This window comes from Salmo salar, chromosome ssa26, assembly GCF_905237065.1.
Source record: "Salmo salar chromosome ssa26, Ssal_v3.1, whole genome shotgun sequence".
Classification (NCBI taxonomy): Eukaryota; Metazoa; Chordata; class Actinopteri; order Salmoniformes; family Salmonidae; genus Salmo; species Salmo salar.
In genome coordinates, this window is record NC_059467.1 from 47301539 (window position 1) to 47323679 (window position 22141).

A 22141-nucleotide genomic window follows, 5' to 3' on the forward strand; every position below is an offset into this window, starting at 1 on the left:
CGCCACAGAAAACAACCACTACGGTGCAGCGGTACCCTTGTTACATGGATAACTTTTATATACACAATATGAATGAAGTTGGAGCACGGGGTTCTATGGTGTAATGGTTAGCACTCAGGACTCTGAATCCTGCGATCCGAGTTCAAATCTCGGTAGAACCTAACATTTTTTTCTCTCAGATCCACAGAGAAGGCATGTTCTGTTGGGAGGTGCCATTAGAAAGCCGATCAAAATACACTACGTGTATAAAACATTACGAACACCTGCTCATTCCATGACTAACCAGATAAATCCAGTTGAAAGCTATAAACCCTTTATGTCACCAGTTATATCCACTTCAATCAGTGTAGAAGAACGGGAGAAGACAGGTTAAATAAGGATTTTTAAACCTACGCAAGTATTGGTAGTCGCACCGGTTTGAGTGTGTCAAGAACTGTAACGCAGCTGGGTTTTTACACTCATCAGTTTCCCGTGTCTACCAACCAAAGGACATCAAGACAATTTCAATCAATAATGGTCCACCACCCAAGGGACATCTAGATAACATGACACAACTGTGGGAAGCATTGGAGTCAACATGGGCCAGCATCCCTGTGGAACGCTTTCGACACCTTGTAGAGTCCATGTCCCGACGAAATGAGGCTTCTCTGGGCAAAAAAGCGGGTGCAATGTAATATTAGGATGGTGTTCCTAATGTTTTGTACACTCAGTGTATACCTCCACCTAAAAAAAACATGACCAAGCAAAGATTGGATTTTAAGAATAATATGATTTGCCACTAGGTGGCAGAATAGTCCTGATTAGTCTGCCTTTCTAGTACTAACATCCGCGGTGGAATTATAATTATGAGAGGATCTAGGGCTAGGCTATCTACACTGAAGAAAAATTTAAACGCAACATGTAAAATGTTCGTCCCATGTTTCATGAGCTGAAATAAACGATCCCGGAAATTGTCAATTTTGTGCACACATTTAAAGTATACTTACAATTATGTATAAAATGTATTATATGCATTTTATATATAGTCCTATGCATTTTAATGTATTTTACCAATACTTGTGTAGGCTTGCAAGTCCAGTGGGGTTATGGTATGGGCAGACATAAGCTACGGACACCGAACACAATTGCATTTTATCATGGCAATGTCAATGCACAGAGATACTGTGACCAGATCCTGAGACCCATTGTCGTGCCATTCATCTGCTGCCATCGCCTCATGTTTCAGCATGACAACACACGGCCCCATGTCGCAAGGATCTGTACACAATTCCTGGAAGCTGAAAATCTCACAGTTCTTCCATGGCCTGCATACTCACCAGACATGTCACCCATTGTGCATGTTTGGGATGCTCTGGATCTATGTGTACGACAGCGTGTTCTAGTTTCCTCCAATATCCAGGAACATCGCACAGCCATTGAAGAAGAGTGGGACAACATTCCACAGGCCACAATCAACAGCCTAATTAACTCTATGCAAAGGAGATGTGTTGCCCTGCATGAGGCAAATGGTGGTCACACCAGATACTGACTGGTTTTCTGATCCACACCCCTACCTTTTCTCTGTGACCAACAGAGCATATGCATATCTGTATTCCCAGTCACGTGAAATCCATATATGAACTGTAACTCAGTAAAATCTTTGAAATTGTTTCATTTTATTAAATAAAAAAAGGTAACATTGAAATTGTTTTATGTTGCGTTTATATTTTTGTTTTTGTCTGTGAAATTAAAATGTTCAATAACACTTCACATTAAAGTATACTTACAATTGTGTATAAAATGTATTATATGCATTTTATATATAGTCCTATGCATTTTAATGTATTTTACCAATACTTGTGTAGACTTGCAAGTCAGAATCTTTACAATCAAAGTTTTATAACTTAGTTTGTAATAAGTGAATGATTAGTTTATAGATAGTGTTCATTGATCTGTTCCACAGCTATAACACAATGATATGTTATTTTGGTGACCCGACAGCAGCCTAACAAAAGTGCGCTACGCGACGTATTCCCCATCACAACCAAAATGGCGGAAGACGGAGCCGGGTCGGCGCTGTGAACAGAGCTGGATAGAATTATTGGAGTCTATTTCTAGATATCAACGGCTGATTCAAATATTGACTGTTTTATAATGCCAGTGTGTTTTTGAAGAAATCCCGCCGAAGTTGGACGAGGAGTGATATCGCATTTGCTAGTGGAGTAAGTATGATGTTAATTTAAACCGTTATTTTGTGAGGAGTTGATACGGGTTTAGCTACGAGTTTGCTAGCTAATGTGAGGTAACCGGCCGTAGCCAGGCTAACTAGGGCGAACGGTGTTTTATTCCAGGCTGTCACTATCAGTTGAGTGGGGCACCTCTATGTGAATTTGAGCAGAATTCATGCAGTGAATTCACCGGATAACAGTCCAGGCAGACAGTACCAGCCCGTGTGGAGCGTTTGCTTGTACCAGCCTCAGTGTGTCCTGCTTTAAAGCTGCATTGTCATTGATTTAGTAGCTAGTCGGCTTCTGTAAGACCTTCATGCGTATGCATATGACATGCCACAGGTTGCTGTCAGTCTGTCAAGGTGGTGGAAAACTGTGTGCATAATGAATATAGTTAGCTTTATATTCGTGCTCTAGAGGCTGGAATCACAGTATGGGACTCGTTTATAGACCCCCACCTGTGTGGCACCTCAGGTTCTCTGGAGCGCAGCAACATGTTGTGAAGGCGAGCAGTCACTGACCGACTATGACCCTATGCAGGGACATAAGGGTTGACTGATTGGTTGTATAGTGTCAATAGATTTTTGTCTTGGACTATAATAAAGTCACGTGTGGATCAGATAGTCTTAAAATAAAGCTAAATATCTTCCTCTGTCAGATAATAATTTTAGCGGGGGAGAATACCATGTGTTACTTCTGCTTGGCAGAGCTGTGCAGTTATTTACAGAAGGCTTGATGGGGTGCGAACAAGAGTACATTAGTTATAAACTGCATCGTGGTTTTTGACTGAGGAAACAAAGTTGATCCTACTGTTTAGACTGAGCTGAAGTGAGTATAGTGGAAAAGTGATTTAGATTTTGTATTCACTGGGATGTCTTGGTGGCAACAAAAAAAGTATGCTGTTGAAACAGCTGTATGGAAAGCAGATGTGTAAAAACGTCTCCAGATTCTTGCATACTGGAATGATGGAGACATCAGATATAAGTTAACTTCAGGCTATTAAGATGGATTTCATCATGTATTTCCTCACGAGAGATTAAAGTGGTGAAGACTATACAGGACAGACAAGTCAGATCAAATCATACCATCACCCTCTGACAGGAAGATAGACACAACCTACCCTTGTGATTTGGAAACCTCACTGCCACATATACCAGAGAGGTGTTTATATACTCACTCAGTAAACTGCACAATTCCTCTTCTGGAACCAGTCAACAGTCTAGATTCTATCCTATCCTATTCTATTCTATCCTGTGAGTCACTAACTAAGCTAATCCTGACAAACATTGTCAGTGTTAAACACAAACTCAGTTGTCATGATTTATGGAAAATAGTAAATCAATTGTTGGAGAGAGAGAGGAAAAAATGTAAGCAGTCTGCCATGCCGTGTTTGTTCACGTTTTAACCACCGGTGTCCCTGTATCGGAATGTTAAAGAAGAAAACATGTTGACCACGCAAGGAAAACACTGTCACGTGTGAGAGAGAAATACGTAAAGGTAGTCAGTCAACAGTCAAGTCCTGCCTTTGAACCACACAGCATGAAGATTAGAGTTCCCGAAGCAGGGCTCAGGGCCCTGGTCAAAGTAGGACACTATATAGGGAATAGGGTGCAATTTAGGACAAAGACCAAGGCCTTGCCAAAGCCCAGGGGTCCTTTCCCACTGTGCAGAGAGGCAGCAGCTGCACCACTGATGGGCTTCAAAGCCAAGGCAACACCCTAATGAGAGAAGTTCAGATGTCAGTGTCCAGGGATAAGACATATTATAGGAGAAGCAGACTTCGTACAGGGGAACCAGTACATACATGAGAATGTAGCCTAGTCAGAATAGAAGATGATGCAGAATGTAGGCTATGAGAAAGACTAAGTCATGTATGAGATTTCTGTCTTCTTCAGCAAAGCTAACAGATATCAAATCAAATCAAATTCTATTTGTCACATGCGCCGAATACAACCTTACAGTGAAATGCTTACTTACAAGCCCTTAACCAACGATGCAGTTTTAAGGAAATACCCCCCTCCAAAAGTAAGAGATAAGATTAACAAATAATGAGAGAGCAGCAGTAAATAACAGTAGCGGGGCTATATACAGGGGGTACCGGTACAGAGTCAATGTGGAGGCTATATACAGGGGGTACCGGTACAGAGTCAATGTGGAGGCTATATACAGGGGGTACCGGTACAGAGTCAATGTGGAGGCTATATACAGGGGGTACCGGTACAGAGTCAATGTGGAGGCTATATACAGGGGGTACCGGTACAGAGTCAATGTGGAGGCTATATACAGGGGGTACCGGTACAGAGTCAATGTGCGGGGACACTGGTGTTGAGGTAGTTGAGGTAATATGTACATGTAGGTAGAGTTATTAAAGTGACTATGCATAGATAATAACAGAGAGTAGCAGCAGCGTTCCGGGGGGGCAATGCAAATAGTCTGGGTGGCCATTTGATTAGCTGTTCAGGAGTCTTATGGCTCAGGGGTAGAAGCTGTTTAGAGGTCTCTTGGACCTAGACTTGGTGCTTCGGTACCGCTTGCCGTGCGGTAGCAGAGAGAACAGTCTATGTCTGGGGTAGGAGGTTGGAAATAAACACATAACATCGGATGGACTGCTTTAGATTTGGAAACGGAAGAAATGGCAATTTCACAGGCTTAGGCTTACATTGACTCAGGGATTGCAAAACAGAAACATCAATTAGGCCTAGGCTAAATCTGGGAACAGAGTATTTTGTAATGTATTAGGCCTACAAATGGGCAGGGTGGCTCCTGACTGTCAGTGGGTGGGCTGTTTTTACACTTGTTAGGCTGGCTGGCTGGCTGTGTGTTGGGTGGCTGGCTGTGTGTTGGGTGGCTGGCTGGCTGTGTGTTGGGTGGCTGGCTGGCTGTGTGTTGGCTGGCTGGCTGTGTGTGTGTTGGGTGGCTGGCTGTGTGTTGGGTGGCTGGCTGGCTGTGTGTTGGCTGGCTGGCTATGTGTTGGGTGGCTGGCTGGCTGTGTGTTGGCTGGCTGGCTGTGTGTTGGGTGGCTGGCTGTGTGTTGGGTGGCTGGCTGTGTGTTGGGTGGCTGGCTGGCTGTGTGTTGGCTGGCTGGCTGTGTGTTGGGTGGCTGGCTGGCTGTGTGTTGGCTGGCTGGCTGTGTGTTGGCTGGGTGGCTGTGTGTTGGGTGGCTGGCTGGCTGTGTGTTGGCTGGCTGGCTGTGTGTTGGGTGGCTGGCTGGCTGTGTGTTGGCTGGCTGGCTGTGTGTTGGGTGGCTGGCTGTGTGTTGGGTGGCTGGCTGGCTGTGTGTTGGGTGGCTGGCTGTGTGTTGGGTGGCTGGCTGGCTGTGTGTTGGGTGGCTGGCTGGCTGTGTGTTGGGTGGCTGGCTGGCTGTGTGTTGGCTGGCTGTCTGTGTGTTGGCTGGCTGGCTGTGTGTTGGGTGGTTGGCTGTCTGTGTGTTGGCTGGCTGTCTGTGTGTTGGCTGTCTGTCTGTGTGTTGGGTGGCTGGCTGGCTGTGTGTTGGGTGGCTGGCTGGCTGTGTGTTGGGTGGCTGGCTGGCTGTGTGTTGGGTGGCTGGCTGGCTGTGTGTTGGCTGGCTGGCTGTGTGTTGGGTGGCTGGCTGGCTGTGTGTTGGGTGGCTGGCTGGCTGTGTGTTGGCTGGCTGTCTGTGTGTTGGCTGTCTGTCTGTGTGTTGGGTGGCTGGCTGGCTGGCTGTGTGTTGGGTGGCTGTCTGTCTGTGTGTTGGTTGGCTGGCTGGCTGGCTGTGTGTTGGGTGGCTGTCTGTCTGTGTGTTGGCTGGCTGGCTGTGTGTTGGGTGGCTGGCTGGCTGTGTGTTGGGTGGCTGGCTGGCTGTGTGTTGGCTGGCTGGCTGGCTGTGTGTTGGGTGGCTGGCTGTCTGTGTGTTGGCTGGCTGGCTGTGTGTTGGGTGGCTGGCTGGCTGTGTGTTGGGTGGCTGGCTGGCTGTGTGTTGAGTAGCTGGCTGGCTGGCTTTCTGGCTGGCTGTGTGTTGGGTAGCTGGCTGGCTGGCTTTCTGGCTGGCTGTGTGTTGAGTGGGCTGTGGTCTCAGAGGATTGATGTAACAGCACTAAGCCCTGACTAGCCTTTAAGTAAGGGGTTTAATAGTTACTTACTGGCAGATGAAAACATTGTGCTTACAGGGTGTTTGTCATTACAAACACTGTTACTGTCTATGTCATCTGTAATATCACATAAACCATTGGGCTAAGCTGGGCTATAGACCCATGCCATGTTCTATCCCAGTAACCGTTGGTTTAGGCAGGGCTAGGTTACGCACAGTAACCATTGGTTTAGGCAGGACTAGGTTACACACAGTAACCATTGGTTTAGGCAGGACTAGGTTACGTACAGTAACCGTTGGTTTAGGCAGGGCTAGGTTACACACAGTAACCATTGGTTTAGGCAGGGCTAGGTTACACACAGTAACCATTGGTTTAGGCAGGACTAGGTTACGTACAGTAACCGTTGGTTTAGGCAGGGCTAGGTTACACACAGTAACCGTTGGTTTAGGCAGGGCTAGGTTACACACAGTAACCGTTGGTTTAGGCAGGACTAGGTTACGTACAGTAACCGTTGGTTTAGGCAGGGCTAGGTTACACACAGTAACCGTTGGTTTAGGCAGGGCTAGGTTACGTACAGTAACCGTTGGTTTAGGCAGGGCTAGGTTACGCACAGTAACCGTTGGTTTAGGCAGGGCTAGGTTACGTACAGTAACCGTTGGTTTAGGCAGGGCTAGGTTACACACAGTAACCGTTGGTTTAGGCAGGGCTAGGTTACACACAGTAACCGTTGGTTTAGGCAGGGCTAGGTTGCACACAGTAACCGTTGGTTTAGGCAGGGCTAGGTTACGTACAGTAACCGTTGGTTTAGGCAGGGCTAGGTTACGCACAGTAACCGTTGGTTTAGGCAGGGCTAGGTTACGCACAGTAACCGTTGGTTTAGGCAGGGCTAGGTTACGTACAGTAACCGTTGGTTTAGGCAGGGCTAGGTTACGTACAGTAACCGTTGGTTTAGGCAGGGCTAGGTTACGCACAGTAACCGTTGGTTTAGGCAGGACTAGGTTACATACAGTAACCGTTGGTTTAGGCAGGGCTAGGTTACACACAGTAACAGTTGGTTTAGGCAGGGCTAGGTTACACACAGTAACCGTTGGTTTAGGCAGGGCTAGGTTACACACAGTAACCATTGGTTTAGGCAGGGCTAGGTTACACACAGTAACCATTGGTTTAGGCAGGGCTAGGTTACACACAGTAACCGTTGGTTTAGGCAGGGCTAGGTTACGTACAGTAACCGTTGGTTTAGGCAGGACTAGATTATGTACAGTAACCATTGGTTTAGGCAGGACTAGGTTACGTACAGTAACCGTTGGTTTAGGCAGGACTAGGTTACGTACAGTAACCATTGGTTTAGGCAGGGCTAGGTTACGTACAGTAACCATTGGTTTAGGCAGGGCTAGGTTACGTACAGTAACCATTGGTTTAGGCAGGGCTAGGTTACGTACAGTAACCATTGGTTTAGGCAGGGCTAGGTTACGTACAGTAACCATTGGTTTAGGCAGGGCTAGGTTACGTACAGTAACCATTGGTTTAGGCAGGGCTAGGTTACGTACAGTAACCATTGGTTTAGGCAGGGCTAGGTTACGTACAGTAACCATTGGTTTAGGCAGGGCAATGTAAATTTAATTAATTGTTCAGGCATAATGGACTGGATGACCCAAGAGTTTTGATGATCATCCAGGTGCTTCCAGGGGCTTTTTGGCAAAATGTATTAAACTTTTTGGATGACGTGTCCCTTTATGCCTGGTGAAAACCAAACACTGCATTCCCCAGAACCTCATACCAACGTTCAAGCATGGTGGTGGTAGTGTGATGGTTTGGGGATGCTTTGCTGCCTCAGGACCTGGACGACTAGCCTTAATTAACTTTGTTAATTAAATAAATGAAATAGTTATCCATTTTGTTTGTTATTTCTAAACTCAGGTTCCCTTTATCTAATATCAGGTTCTTTATCTAATATCAGGTTCTTTATCTAATATCAGGTTCTTTATCTAATATCAGGTTCTTTATCTAATATCAGGTTCTTTATCTAAAATCAGGTTCTTTATCTAATATCAGGTTCTTTATCTAATATCAGGTCCTTTATCTAATATCAGGTTCCCTTTATCTAATATCAGGTTCTTTATCTAATATCAGGTTCTTTATCTAATATCCGGTTCTTTATCTAATATCAGGTTCTTTATCTAATATCAGGTTCTTTATCTAATATCAGGTTCTTTATCTAATATCAGGTTCTTTATCTAATATCAGGTTCTTTATCTAATATCAGGTTCTTTATCTAATATCAGGTTCTTTATCTAGTATCAGGTTCTTTATCTAATATCAGGTTCTTTATCTAATATCAGGTTCTTTATCTAATATCAGGTTCTTTATCTAATATCAGGTTCTTTATCTAATATCAGGTTCTTTATCTAATATCAGGTTCTTTATCTAGTATCAGGTCCTTTATCTAATATCAGGTTCTTTATTTAATATCAGGTTCTTTATCTAATATCAGGTTCTTTATCTAATATCATGTTCTTTATCTAATATCAGGTTCTTTATCTAGTATCAGGTCCTTTATCTAATATCAGGTTCTTTATTTAATATCAGGTTCTTTATCTAATATCAGGTTCTTTATCTAATATCAGGTTCTTTATCTAGTATCAGGTCCTTTATCTAATATCAGGTTCTTTATTTAATATCAGGTTCTTTATCTAATATCAGGTTCTTTATCTAATATCAGGTTCTTTATCTAATATCAGGTTCTTTATCTAATATCAGGTTCTTTATCTAATATCAGGTTCTTTATCTAGTATCAGGTTCTTTATCTAATATCAGGTTCTTTATCTAATATCAGGTTCTTTATCTAGTATCAGGTTCTTTATCTAATATCAGGTTCTTTATCTAATATCAGGTTCTTTATCTAATATCAGGTTCTTTATCTAGTATCAGGTTCTTTATCTAATATCAGGTTCTTTATCTAGTATCAGGTTCTTTATCTAGTATCAGGTTCTTTATCTAATATCAGGTTCTTTATCTAGTATCAGGTTCTTTATCTAATATCAGGTTCTTTATTTAATATCAGGTTCTTTATCTAATATCAGGTTCTTTATCTAGTATCAGGTCCTTTATCTAATATCAGGTTCTTTATTTAATATCAGGTTCTTTATCTAATATCAGGTTCTTTATTTAATATCAGGTTCTTTATCTAATATCAGGTTCTTTATCTAATATCAGGTTCTTTATCTAGTATCAGGTCCTTTATCTAATATCAGGTTCTTTATTTAATATCAGGTTCTTTATCTAATATCAGGTTCTTTATCTAATATCAGGTTCTTTATCTAATATCAGGTTCTTTATCTAATATCAGGTTCTTTATCTAATATCAGGTTCTTTATCTAGTATCAGGTTCTTTATCTAATATCAGGTTCTTTATCTAATATCAGGTTCTTTATCTAGTATCAGGTTCTTTATCTAATATCAGGTTCTTTATCTAATATCAGGTTCTTTATCTAATATCAGGTTCTTTATCTAGTATCAGGTTCTTTATCTAATATCAGGTTCTTTATCTAGTATCAGGTTCTTTATCTAGTATCAGGTTCTTTATCTAATATCAGGTTCTTTATCTAGTATCAGGTTCTTTATCTAATATCAGGTTCTTTATTTAATATCAGGTTCTTTATCTAATATCAGGTTCTTTATCTAGTATCAGGTCCTTTATCTAATATCAGGTTCTTTATTTAATATCAGGTTCTTTATCTAATATCAGGTTCTTTATCTAATATCAGGTTCCCTTTATCTAATATCAGGTTCTTTATCTAGTATCAGGTTCTTTATCTAATATCAGGTTCTTTATCTAGTATCAGGTCCTTTATCTAATATCAGGTTCTTTATTTAATATCAGGTTCTTTATCTAATATCAGGTTCTTTATCTAATATCAGGTTCTTTATCTAATATCAGGTTCTTTATCTAGTATCAGGTTCATTATCTAATATCAGGTTCTTTATTTAATATCAGGTTCTTTATCTAATATCAGGTTCCCTTTATCTAATATCAGGTTCTTTATCTAATATCAGGTTCTTTATCTAATATCAGGTTCTTTATCTAATATCAGGTTCTTTATCTAATATCAGGTTCTTTATCTAATATCAGGTTCTTTATCTAATATCAGGTTCTTTATCTAATATCAGGTTCTTTATCTAGTATCAGGTTCTTTATCTAATATCAGGTTCTTTATCTAATATCAGGTTCTTTATCTAATATCAGGTTCTTTATCTAATATAAGGTTCTTTATCTAATATCAGGTTCTTTATCTAATATCAGGTTCTTTATCTAATATCAGGTTTCGGTTGAAGATCTGATAACATTCAGTATCAAAAATATGTAAAAATTGAGAAAATCAGAAAGGGGGCGAATACTTTTTCACGGCACTGTAACATAGATTTCAGTTCCAGTTCCCCTTACAGAGTAGCCCATCATTTAGCCACACTTTCCTCCTGTGTTGGTCTTGTTTACCATCTTCCTGGTATTGATCTTGGCTCTATTGCATTTGCTCTGGGAAAAGAAGATGAACTTAAACATATATCTTAATGACCTGCATCTTTACCTGCTACTACTGAGGGAAAGTCTGTATTAAAGACCTGCATCTTTACCAGCTACTACTGAGGAAAAGTCTGTCTTAATGACCTGCATCTTTACCAGCTACTACTGAGGAAAAGTCTGTCTTAATGACCTGCATCTTTACCTGCTACTACTGAGGGAAAGTCTGTCTTAATGGGAAAGTCTGTCTTAATGACCTGCATCTTTACCAGCTACTACTGAGGGAATGTCTGTCTTAATGACCTGCATCTTTACCTGCTACTACTGAGGGAATGTCTGTCTTAATGACCTGCATCTTTACCAGCTACTACTGAGGGAAAGTCTGTCTTAATGACCTGCATCTTTACCTGCTACTACTGAGGAAAAGTCTGTCTTAATGACCTGCATCTTTACCAGCTACTACTGAGGAAAAGTCTGTCTTAATGACCTGCATCTTTACCAGCTACTACTGATGAAAAGTCCATTCCTCACCTGCCTCCATCCCTATGTTGTGCATTACTAGATCCCTGGACTGAATGAATCTCAATTAGAGCTCCTCTTTAATTGAAATTCCACCGTGATAAAGTTAGCAGGAATTCAATTAACTCCAGGAGTCTCAAATTGTTTTTGTTTTTTTTTTGGGGGGGGGGGGCAATGCAAATGATAAAAAAGGTTAATCTCTCCTCTCCTCTGCTCCCTCCGCCCCCCGCTCCTCTCTGATTCAGAGGGGTTGGGTTAAATGCGGAAGACACATTTCGGTTGAATGCATTCAGTCGTTCAACTGACTAGGTATTTCCTTTAATTTCTCTAATACACAGAACGGGGATAGGGAGCTTATTAAGGTGAAAGCAATTAGCTGTCTTCATCTTCTGATGAGTCACAAAATCAAAGCACCTACTGGCGCTTCCCAAAGCAAAGAGCTGCCTGTGAATGAAAAACACGCCAGGACAAAACAAAACACAAGGATTTCGCAAACCTGTTGGCTGCCTTGCCTTGAAGCCTTAAGCTCTCTGAAGAATGGTTTTCTGCCAGGTAGTGAGGGAATTATCTAGGGTACGTCCCAAATGGAACCCTATTCCCTTTGTAGTGAAGGGCCCAGGTCTGAAGTAGTGATAGATACCTAGGGTGGGTATGAAGGATAGATACCTAGAGTGGGTATAAAGGAGTGGTACTTAGAGTGGGTATGAAGGATAGGTACCTAGAGTGGGTATAAAGGACTGGTACTTAGAGTGGGTATGAAGGATAGATACCTAGAGTGGGTATGAAGGAAGAGGCAATACGTTACAAATTAAGTGATTTCTGGATCATTCTTTCTGACATACTCTCTCTCTGTTTCTATAACTCTGTTTCTATATCTCTGTTACTATAGCTCTGTTTCTATAGCTCTGTTTCTATAGCTCTGTTTCTATAGCTCTGTTTCTATAGCTCTGTTTCTATAGCTCTGTTTCTATATCTCTGTTTCTATAACTCTGTTTCTATAGCTCTGTTTCTATAGCTCTGTTTCTATAGCTCTGTTTCTATAGCTCGGGTTTCTATAGCTCTGTTTCTATAACTCTGTTACTATAGCTCTGTTTCTATAGCTCTGTTTCTATAGCTCTGTTTCTATAGCTCTGTTTCTATAGCTCTGTTTCTATAACTCTGTTTCTATAGCTCTGTTTCTATAGCTCTGTTTCTATAGCTCTGTTTCTATAGCTCGGGTTTCTATAGCTCTGTTTCTATAGCTCTGTTTCTATAGCTCTGTTTCTATAACTCTGTTTCTATAGCTCTGTTTCTATAGCTCTGTTTCTATAGCTCGGGTTTCTATAGCTCTGTTTCTATAACTCTGTTTCTATAACTCTGTTTCTATAACTCTATAACTCTGTTTCTATAACTCTGTTTCTATAACTCTATAACTCTTTTTCTATAACTCTGTTTCTATAGCTCTGTTTCTATAACTCTGTTTCTATAACTCTGTTTCTATAACTCTATAACTCTGTTTCTATAACTCTGTTTCTATAACTCTATAACTCTTTTTCTATAACTCTGTTTCTATAACTCTGTTTCTATAGCTCTGTTTTTTGTTTCCATAGCTCTGTTTCTATAACTCTGTTTCTATAACTCTGTTTCTATAACTCTATAGCTCTGTTTCTATAACTCTATAACTCTGTTTCTATAGCTCTGTTTCTATAACTCTATAACTCTGTTTCTATAGCTCTGTTTCTATAACTCTGTTTCTATAACTCTGCTTCTATAGATCTGTTTCTATAGCTCTGTTTCTATAACTGTATAACTCTGTTTCTATAACTCTGTTTCTATAACTCTATAACTCTGTTTCTATAGCTCTGTTTCTATAACTGTTTCTATAACTCTATAACTCTGTTTCTATAACTCTATAACTCTGTTTCTATAACTCTATAACTCTGTTTCTATAGCTCTGTTTCTATAGCTCTTTCTATAACTCTGTTTCTATAACTCTATACCTCTGTTTCTATAGCTCTGTACTGATGCTGGAGTCTTGTGTTTGGGAAAATCAGAGTATAGCTTTAGTCTATGCCAATATGCCAGAGTAGATAGAATGGGTTGTTACTTTAAGTCTCTGTGTTTCTCGTAGGACATAAGAACCTGGCTTAAAGACTTAAAGTCCTTCCATCCATATGACATCAGCTGGAGAAAAGGAAGTAGGCTACCTGTTGAACCACCCACTTACTGTGTTATCCCACAGTGTTGGTTACTTTACTGCAGTCACTTTTGCAATGAAAAAAAGACCCCAATAGCTTCATTTAGCTGTGTCCCTATAGCGGGGCACAATAGCCTGTGTCTAGCATCCCTGAAGGGACAGATAGCGTGACTGTAAGGTCAACAATACATCAGTATGATTTAGGGCAGGGAATTACCAGGGACCTCTCCATACAATATCATCACCATGTTTAGCTACCGATGCGACGATACCATATGTGTTGTGATTCTATATGTATTATGATTCAATACTGTGATTTTATTGCGATTCGATGTTCCAAACATATTGTTCACTGTATGTCTGCTGTAGAGAGACCAGAGAGTCATGAGAAAAGTAGTTTTGATCAGTCAGGGAAATAAAAGTGTTGAAAACACATTGTCTCACTATTTTAAAAGTTTGGGCGCAGGTACAGCCGACTAGCGCTAGCTAACGCTACCTACAGAAGCCAAAACACTTGGAGTCAAATATGGATATACACTACATGACCACATGTGAACACCTGCTCTTCAAACAGCTCATTCCAAAATCATGGGCATTAATATGGAGTTGGTCCCCTCCCTTTGCTGCTATAACAGCCTCTGCTCTGCTTCGCAGCAGAGGCTTTCCACTAGATGTTGGAACATTGCTGTGAGGACTTGCTTCCATTCAGCCACAAGAGCATTAGTGAGGTCGGGCACTGATGTTGGGCAATTAGGCCTGGTTTGCTGTCGGCATTCCAATTCATCCCAAAGGTGTTCGATGGGGTTGAAGTCAGGGCTCTGTGCAGGCCAGTCAAGTTCTTCCTCACCGATCTCGACAAACCATTTCTGCATGGACCTCGCTTTGTGCACGGGGGCATTTTCATGCTGAAACAGGAAAGGGCCTTCCCCAAACTGTTGCCACAATGTTGGAAGCACAGAATTGTCTAGAATGTCATTGTATGCTGTAGTGTTAAGATTTCCCTTCACTCGAACTTAGGGGCCTGAACCATGAAAAACAGCCCCAGTCCATTATTACTCATCCAAACCCAGATTAGTCCCTCGGACTGCCAGATGGTGAAGCGTGATTCATTACTCCAGAGAATGCGTTTCCACTGCTCCAATGACGGCGAGCTTTACACCACTCCAGCTGTCGCTTGGCATTGCACATGGTGATCTTAGGCTTGTGTGCGGCTGCTCAGCCATGGAGACCCATTTCATGAAGCTCCCAACGAACAGTTCTTGTGTTGATGTTGCTTCCAGAGGCAGTTTGGAACTCTGTAGTGAGTGTTGCAACCGAGGACAGACGATTATTACGCACTTCAGCACTCGGCGGTCCTGTTCTGGGAGCTTGTGTGGCCTACCATTGTTGGCTGATCCGTTTTTGCTCCTAGATGTTTCCGCTTCACAATAACAGCGTTTACAGTTGACCAGCTCTATCAGGGCAGAAATTTGACAAACTGGCTTGTTGGAAAGATGGCATCCTATGACGGTGCCACGTTAAATGTAACTGAGCTCTTCAGTAAGGCCATTCTACTGCCAATGTTTGTCCATGGAGATTGCATGGCGTTGTACTCTATTTTATACACCCCCCATCACTACTACGAGTGACTATACACCAATATGCCAGAGTAGATGAAATGTCTTTCTCTAAGTCCATACAAACCTTGATTCAGCTAGTCCATCATCCACATGACGTCACACAGAGATAATGGAAATCAGCCTGATTGTGATTCAATATGAGCAACATCAGTTGAACTTTAAATGTGGTATTCCACTGTGTTTACTATGTAACATCAGTACTCAGTACCTGTAGAACTTTAAATGTGGTATTCCACTGTGTTTACTATGTAACATCAGTACTCAGTACCTGTAAATGTGCGGGGGCACCGGTTAGTTGAGGTAATATGTACATGTAGGTAGAGTTATTAAAGTGACTATGCATAGATGATAGCAACAGAAAGTAGCAGCAGTGTATAGAAGGGGGGGCAAAGCATATAGTCTGGGTAGCCATTTGATTAGCTGTTCAGGAGTCTTATGGTTTGGGGGTAGAAGCTGTTTAGAAGCCTCTTGGACCTAGACTTGTTGCTCCGGTAACGCTTGCCATGCGGTAGCAGAGAGAACAGTCTATGACTAGGGTGGCTGGAGTCTGACGATTTTTAGGGCCTTCCTCTGACACCGCCTGGTGTAGAGGTCCTGGATGGCAGGAAGCTTGGCCCCAGTGATGTACTGGGCACTACCCTCTATAGTGCCTTGCTGTCGGAGGCCGAACAGTTGCCATACCAGGCAGTGATGCAACCAGTCAGGATGCTCTCGATGGTGCAGCTGTAGAACCTTTTGAGGATCTGAGGACCCATGCCAAATCAGTCTCCTGAGCCTCAGTCTCCTGAGGGGGAATAGGTTTTGTCGTGCCCTCTTGTTTACTATGTAACATCAGTACCTGTAGAACCAACTTTTGATGTGGTATTCAACTGTGTTTAAACTGTGTTTCGTTCGGACTGAAAAAGGCACCCAATGGCATCATTTAGCAGACAGACAGATGGGTGCTGATCTGTGTCTCTCTGTGTGTGTGTCTCAAGCTGGCACAGCCCGTCTGTAGAAGCAGAGTTATTTATCAAGGTTAGCTGATGTAGTCGTGGCTAATTAACACTCCCCAGTTTCTCACCAGCACTCTCAGTTAACACCTACAGATTACAGTACAGCATTGGCTGTCAGGAATTAGGAACAGCAAGCAATTTACCTGATTGATCTGAAAGCTAAGAACCCTCTACGTACTCCACTGATATCTCTCTCTCTCTCTCTCTCTCTCTCTCTGTCTCTCTCTCTCTCTCTTTCTCTCTCTTTCTTTCTCTCTGTCTCTCTCTGTCTCTCTCTTTCTTTGTCTCTCTCTCTCTCTATGTCTCTGTCTGTCTCTATGTCTCTCTCTCTCTTTCTCTGTCTGTCTCTCTGTCTCTATCTCTCTCTCTCTCTGTCTCTCTCTGTCTCTCTCTCTCTGTCTCTCTCTCTCTGTCTCTCTCTCTTTCTGTCTCTCTCTGTCTGTGGTATAGCTAAGGCAACAAGTGTTGAATAAATAATATTCTGAGGCATGTCTCTGACTTCACTGTGTTCACATCAACTCCCTGAATTAGTTTTAACTGTAAAGTATTTAGCCTAACTAACATGAAGTACTTTCTCAGTCTGTAGTTAATGAGGGATATTCTCTATAAAATCACCCAGCAGATCAAGTCATGCTACTCCTCCTTACGTTGGAACAAATGTTTTAGATAGTATTGGACGTGTTTATTAAAGACCAAAACACAGATGGACAAGTGTGAAAAGGCCACTTGAGGCTAACAGTCAGGAACAGCAAGCGAGGCAGCCCTATCTGAAGTAGAGCGTTCATTCTATCAGTACCAACTGAAGAACCAATTGAGATAATGCTCAATGTCCTACGTGGTTCCCTGAATCGTTGCTCTACGTGGTTCCCTGAATCGTTGCTCTACATGGTTCCCTGAATCGTTGCCTGAATTGTTGCTCTACGTGGTTCCCTGATTCGTTGCTCTACGTGGTTCCCTGAATCGTTGCTCTACATGGTTCCCTGAATCGTTGCTCTACGTGGTTCCCTGAATCGTTGCTCTACGTGGTTCCCTGAATCGTTGCTCTACATGGTTCCCTGAATTGTTGCCTGAATCGTTGCTCTACGTGGTTCCCTGATTCGTTGCTCTACGTGGTTCCCTGAATCGTTGCTCTACATGGTTCCCTGAATCGTTGCTCTACGTGGTTCCCTGAATCGTTGCTCTACATGGTTCCCTGATTCATTCCCTGAATCGTTGCTCAACATGGTTCCCTGAATGGTTCCCTGAATCGTTGCTCTACGTGGTTCCCTGAATCGTTGCTCCACGTGGTTCCCTGAATCATTCCCTGAATCGTTGCTCTACGTGGTTCCTTGAATTGTTGCTCTACGTGGTTCCCTGAATCATTCCCTGAATCGTTGCTCTATGTGATTCCCTGAATCGTTGTCCTACGTGGTTCACTGAATCGTTGCTCTATGTGGTTCCCTGAATCGTTGAGTGCCATATTTATTAGAGGCACTTCAAAAGTCCAGGGCCTCTTTTACATGTTCACTTTACTTACAGAAATGTGTTCTTGCAACATGAGGAACACACTGTGTTAGGCTGTAGCAGGGCTCTCCAACCTTTTCTATCGTGATGAGAGCTACTTTTAAAAATGAAACACGTCGTGAGCTATATCTTTTTTTAAAGCTCTCATCCTTTACCCTGCGACTCTTCCCCAGCATTCTCCTTTACCCTGCGACTCTTCCCCGGCATTCTCCTTTAGCTGGTAAAATAGCTGGTAAAATAGTGGTTCATAAACAGGATTTGGCATGACATGCCCCACAACATTCTCTTTTATATTTTCCTGAATTCTGTTTAATTTTTTCTGGTTTTGGATGATTATTTCTTTACTCTCAATATGCCAATTATTCATAGAAATCAATTATTCAACGGGAATCACTAGCATCGCTAAGTGGCTACATACAGAGGGAGGGACAAACCTGCTCACCAAACAGACTAACCTAACGTAGCAGGTGTAAAAACACACCTCAGTGGAGTTACCACATCTGTTTTTCAGTCAATTCTTTTTCTGTGTTCTCATCAAACCACATCACATTTAGAAGTCTATTCACTAATGTTTCATGCCTCTGACCTGCTTCTGACATGCCTCTGACCTGCGGTAATGATTTGTGATGGTGTAATAGCCTACAGTTTTGTTGACATGATTGTGATTGACTCATGATTTACTGGATACACCATCCAAAGTGTAATGAATAACTTCACCATGTTCAACGGGTTCTTATTTATAATAAATAACTTCACCATGTTTACATTTACATCTTTGGCAGACTCTCTTATCCAGAGCGACTTACAGTAGTGAATTCATACATTTCATACATTTTCTTTCTCCGTACTGGTCCCCCGTGGGAATCGAACACACAACCCTGGCGTTGCAAACACCATGCTCTACCAACTGAGCCACACGGGACCACATTCAATGGGATATTCAATGGGTTCTTATTTATAATTAATAACTTCACCATGTTCAACGGGATATTCAATGGGTTCTTATTTATAATTAATAACTTCACCATGTTCAACGGGATATTCAATGGGTTCTTATTTATAATTGTTTTCACCCATTAGGTGCCCTTCTTTGCGAGGCGTTGGAAAATCTCCCTGGTCTTTGCGAGGCGTTGGAAAATCTCCCTGGTCTTTGCGAGGCGTTGGAAAATGTCCCTGGTCTTTGCGAGGCGTTGGAAAATCTCCCTGGTCTTTGCGAGGCGTTGGAAAATGTCCCTGGTCTTTGCGAGGCGTTGGAAAATCTCCCTGGTCTTTGCGAGGCGTTGGAAAATGTCCCTGGTCTTTGTGAGGCATTGGAAAATGTCCCTGGTCTTTGCGAGGCGTTGGAAAATGTCCCTGGTCTTTGCGAGGCGTTGGAAAATCTCCCTGGTCTTTGCGAGGCGTTGGAAAATGTCCCTGGTCTTTGCGAGGCGTTGGAAAATCTCCCTGGTCTTTGCGAGGCGTTGGAAAATGTCCCTGGTCTTTGTGAGGCATTGGAAAATCTCCCTGGTCTTTGTGAGGCGTTGGAAAATCTCCCTGGTCTTTGCGAGGCATTGGAAAATCTCCCTGGTCTTTGTGGTTAAATCTGTGTTTGAAATTCACTGCTCGACTGAGGGACCTTACTGATAATTGTATGTGTGGGGTACAAAGATGAGGTATTCATTCAAAAATCTTCTTAAATACTATTATTGCACACAGACTGAGTCCATGCAACTTATTATATGACTTGTTAAACCCATTTTTACTCCTGAACCTATTTAGGCTTGGCATAACAAAGTGGTTGAATACTTATTGACTCAAGACATTTTAACTTTTCATTTTTCATTCAAGAAAAATTATAATGGGAAAACATAATTCCACTTTGACATTATGGGATATTGTGTGTAGGACAGTAACAAAAAATTTGAATTGTAATACATTTTCAATTCAGGCTGTAACACAACAAATTGTGGAAAAAGTCAAGGAGTGTGAATACTTTCTGAAGGCCCCGTACCTGTTGGAGACCCCTGGGCTTTTGGAGACCCCTGGGCTATAGTCTACTAGGACCTGTTGGAGACCCCTGGGCTGTTGGAGACCCCTGGGCTTTTGGAGACCCCTGGGCTATAGTCTACTAGGACCTGTTGGAGTCCCCTGGGCTGTTGGAGACCCCTGGGCTATAGTCTACTAGGACCTGTTGGAGACCCCTGGGCTGTTGGAGACCCCTGGGCTTTTGGAGACCCCTGGGCTATAGTCTACTAGGACCTGTTGGAGACCCCTGGGCTATAGTCTACTAGGACCTGTTGGAGACCCCTGGGCTATAGTCTACTAGGACCTGTTGGAGACCCCTGGGCTGTTGGAGACCCCTGGGCTTTTGGAGACCCCTGGGCTATAGTCTACTAGGACCTGTTGGAGACCCCTGGGCTGTTGGAGACCCCTGGGCCTTTGGAGACCCCTGGGCTATAGTCTACTAGGACCTGTTGGAGACCCCTGGGCTATAGTCTACTAGGACCTGTTGGAGACCCCTGGGCTATAGTCTACTAGTACCTGTTGGAGTCCCCTGGGCTATAGTCTACTAGGACCTGTTGGAGACCCCTGGGCTATAGTCTACTAGGACCTGTTGGAGACCCCTGGGCTGTTGGAGACCCCTGGGCTATAGTCTACTAGGACCTGTTGGAGTCCCCTGGGCTATAGTCTACTAGGACCTGTTGGAGACCCCTGGGCTGTTGGAGACCCCTGGGCTTTTGGAGACCCCTGGGCTATAGTCTACTAGGACCTGTTGGAGACCCCTGGGCTATAGTCTACTAGGGGCTATAGTCTACTAGGACCTGTTGGAGACCCCTGGGCTGTTGGAGACCCCTGGGCTATAGTCTACTAGGACCTGTTGGAGACCCCTGGGCTATAGTCTACTAGTACCTGTTGGAGACCCCTGGGCTGTTGCAGATCCCTGGGCTTTTGGAGACCCCTGGGCTATAGTCTACTAGGACCTGTTGGAGACCCCTGGGCTATAGTCTACTAGGACCTGTTGGAGACCCCTGGGCTATAGTCTACTAGGACCTGTTGGAGACCCCTGGGCTATAGTCTACTAGGACCTGTTGGAGACCCCTGGGCTATAGCCTACCTGTATGTGAGTCTTTTTTAAAAACTCCTTTCATCACTGTGGCCTGTGTATAGGGCTGATACGGTGACCACCACAGCCCTGTCTGTGTATAGGGCTGATACGGTGACCACCACAGCCCTGTCTGTGTATAGGGCTGATACGGTGACCACCACAGCCCTGTCTGTGTATAGGACTGATACGGTGACCACCACAGCCCTGTCTGTGTATAGGGCTGATACAGTCCTGTCTGTGTATAGGGCTGATACAGCCCTGTCTGTGTATAGGACTGATACAGCTCTGCCTGTGTATAGGACTGATACAGCCCTGTCTGTGTATAGGACTCTGTCTGTCCACGGAGGGAAAAAGCTATCTGTTCTTTTCGGGGTGATGGTATTTCCAGGGACAGTGTGTTTGCTAGCTTGGGTCTCTGACACTCACCAGGGATGCATCCTAAATGGCTCCCTATACCCTACATAGTCCACTACTGTAGACCAGGGCCTGCACCCTATACAGTCCACTACTGTAGACCAGGGCCTGCACCCTACACAGTCCACTACTGTAGACATTTTAGTCATTTAGCAGACGCTCTTATCCAGAGCGACTTACAGTAGTGAATGCATACATTTCATACATGCCCCCCCCCCCGTGGGAATCAAACCCACAACCCTGGCATTACAAACACCATGCTCTACCTACTGTGTAGTGTAGACCAGGGCCTGCACCCTATACAGTCCACTACTGTAGACCAGGGCCTGCACCCTACATAGTCCACTCGTGTAGACCAGGGCCTGCACCCTACATAGTCCACTAGTGTAGACCAGGGCCTGCACCCTACATAGTCCACTAGTGTAGACCAGGGCCTGCACCCTACATAGTCCACTAGTGTAGACCAGGGCCTGCACCCTACATAGTCCACTACTGTAGACCAGAGCCTGCACCCTATACCCTACATAGTCCACTACTGTAGACCAGGGCCTGCACCCTATACCCTACATAGTACACTACTATAGACCAGGGCCTGCACCCTATACCCTACATAGTCCACTACTATAGACCAGGGCCTGCACCCTATACCCTACATAGTACACTACTATAGACCAGGGCCTGCACCCTATACCCTACATAGTACACTACTATAGACCAGGGCCTGCACCCTATACCCTACATAGTACACTACTATAGACCAGGGCCTGCACCCTATACCGTACTTAGTGCACTAGTGTAACGTCTGCTTCCAACTCACACCCTCAAACACATAGATCCCCTGAACGCTGCTCACTCTCCAGATCCCAATCACCTGAATTCTGATCACCTGTTCACACACCTGTATGTCATTATCACACAGTATTTAGTTCAGTTCTCTGTAGGTCATTATCACACAGTATTTAGTTCAGTTCTCTGTAGGTCATTATCACACAGTATTTAGTTCAGTTCTCTGTAGGTCATTATCACACAGTATTTAGTTCAGTTCTCTGTATGTCATT

The 22141-nt window shown here is 43.2% G+C and overlaps 1 protein-coding gene and 1 non-coding gene across 11 annotated transcripts in view; both read left to right on the plus strand.

Moving 5' to 3' along the window:
- Positions 1-89: 89 nt before the first annotated feature.
- trnaq-cug (transfer RNA glutamine (anticodon CUG)) lies at positions 90-161 on the plus strand. Its single transcript has one exon. It is a non-coding gene; the product is annotated as a tRNA-Gln (tRNA).
- A 1870-nt stretch (positions 162-2031) lies between these two features.
- Positions 2032-22141, plus strand: part of LOC106587766 (C-myc promoter-binding protein) — a 265908-nt gene continuing 245798 nt past the window's right edge. For all 10 annotated transcript variants that reach the window (XM_045709140.1, XM_045709144.1, XM_045709141.1 and 7 more), the window contains exon 1: positions 2032-2201. The gene's annotated coding sequence lies outside the window, so the exon portion shown is untranslated. The remainder of the gene's footprint in view (positions 2202-22141) is intronic.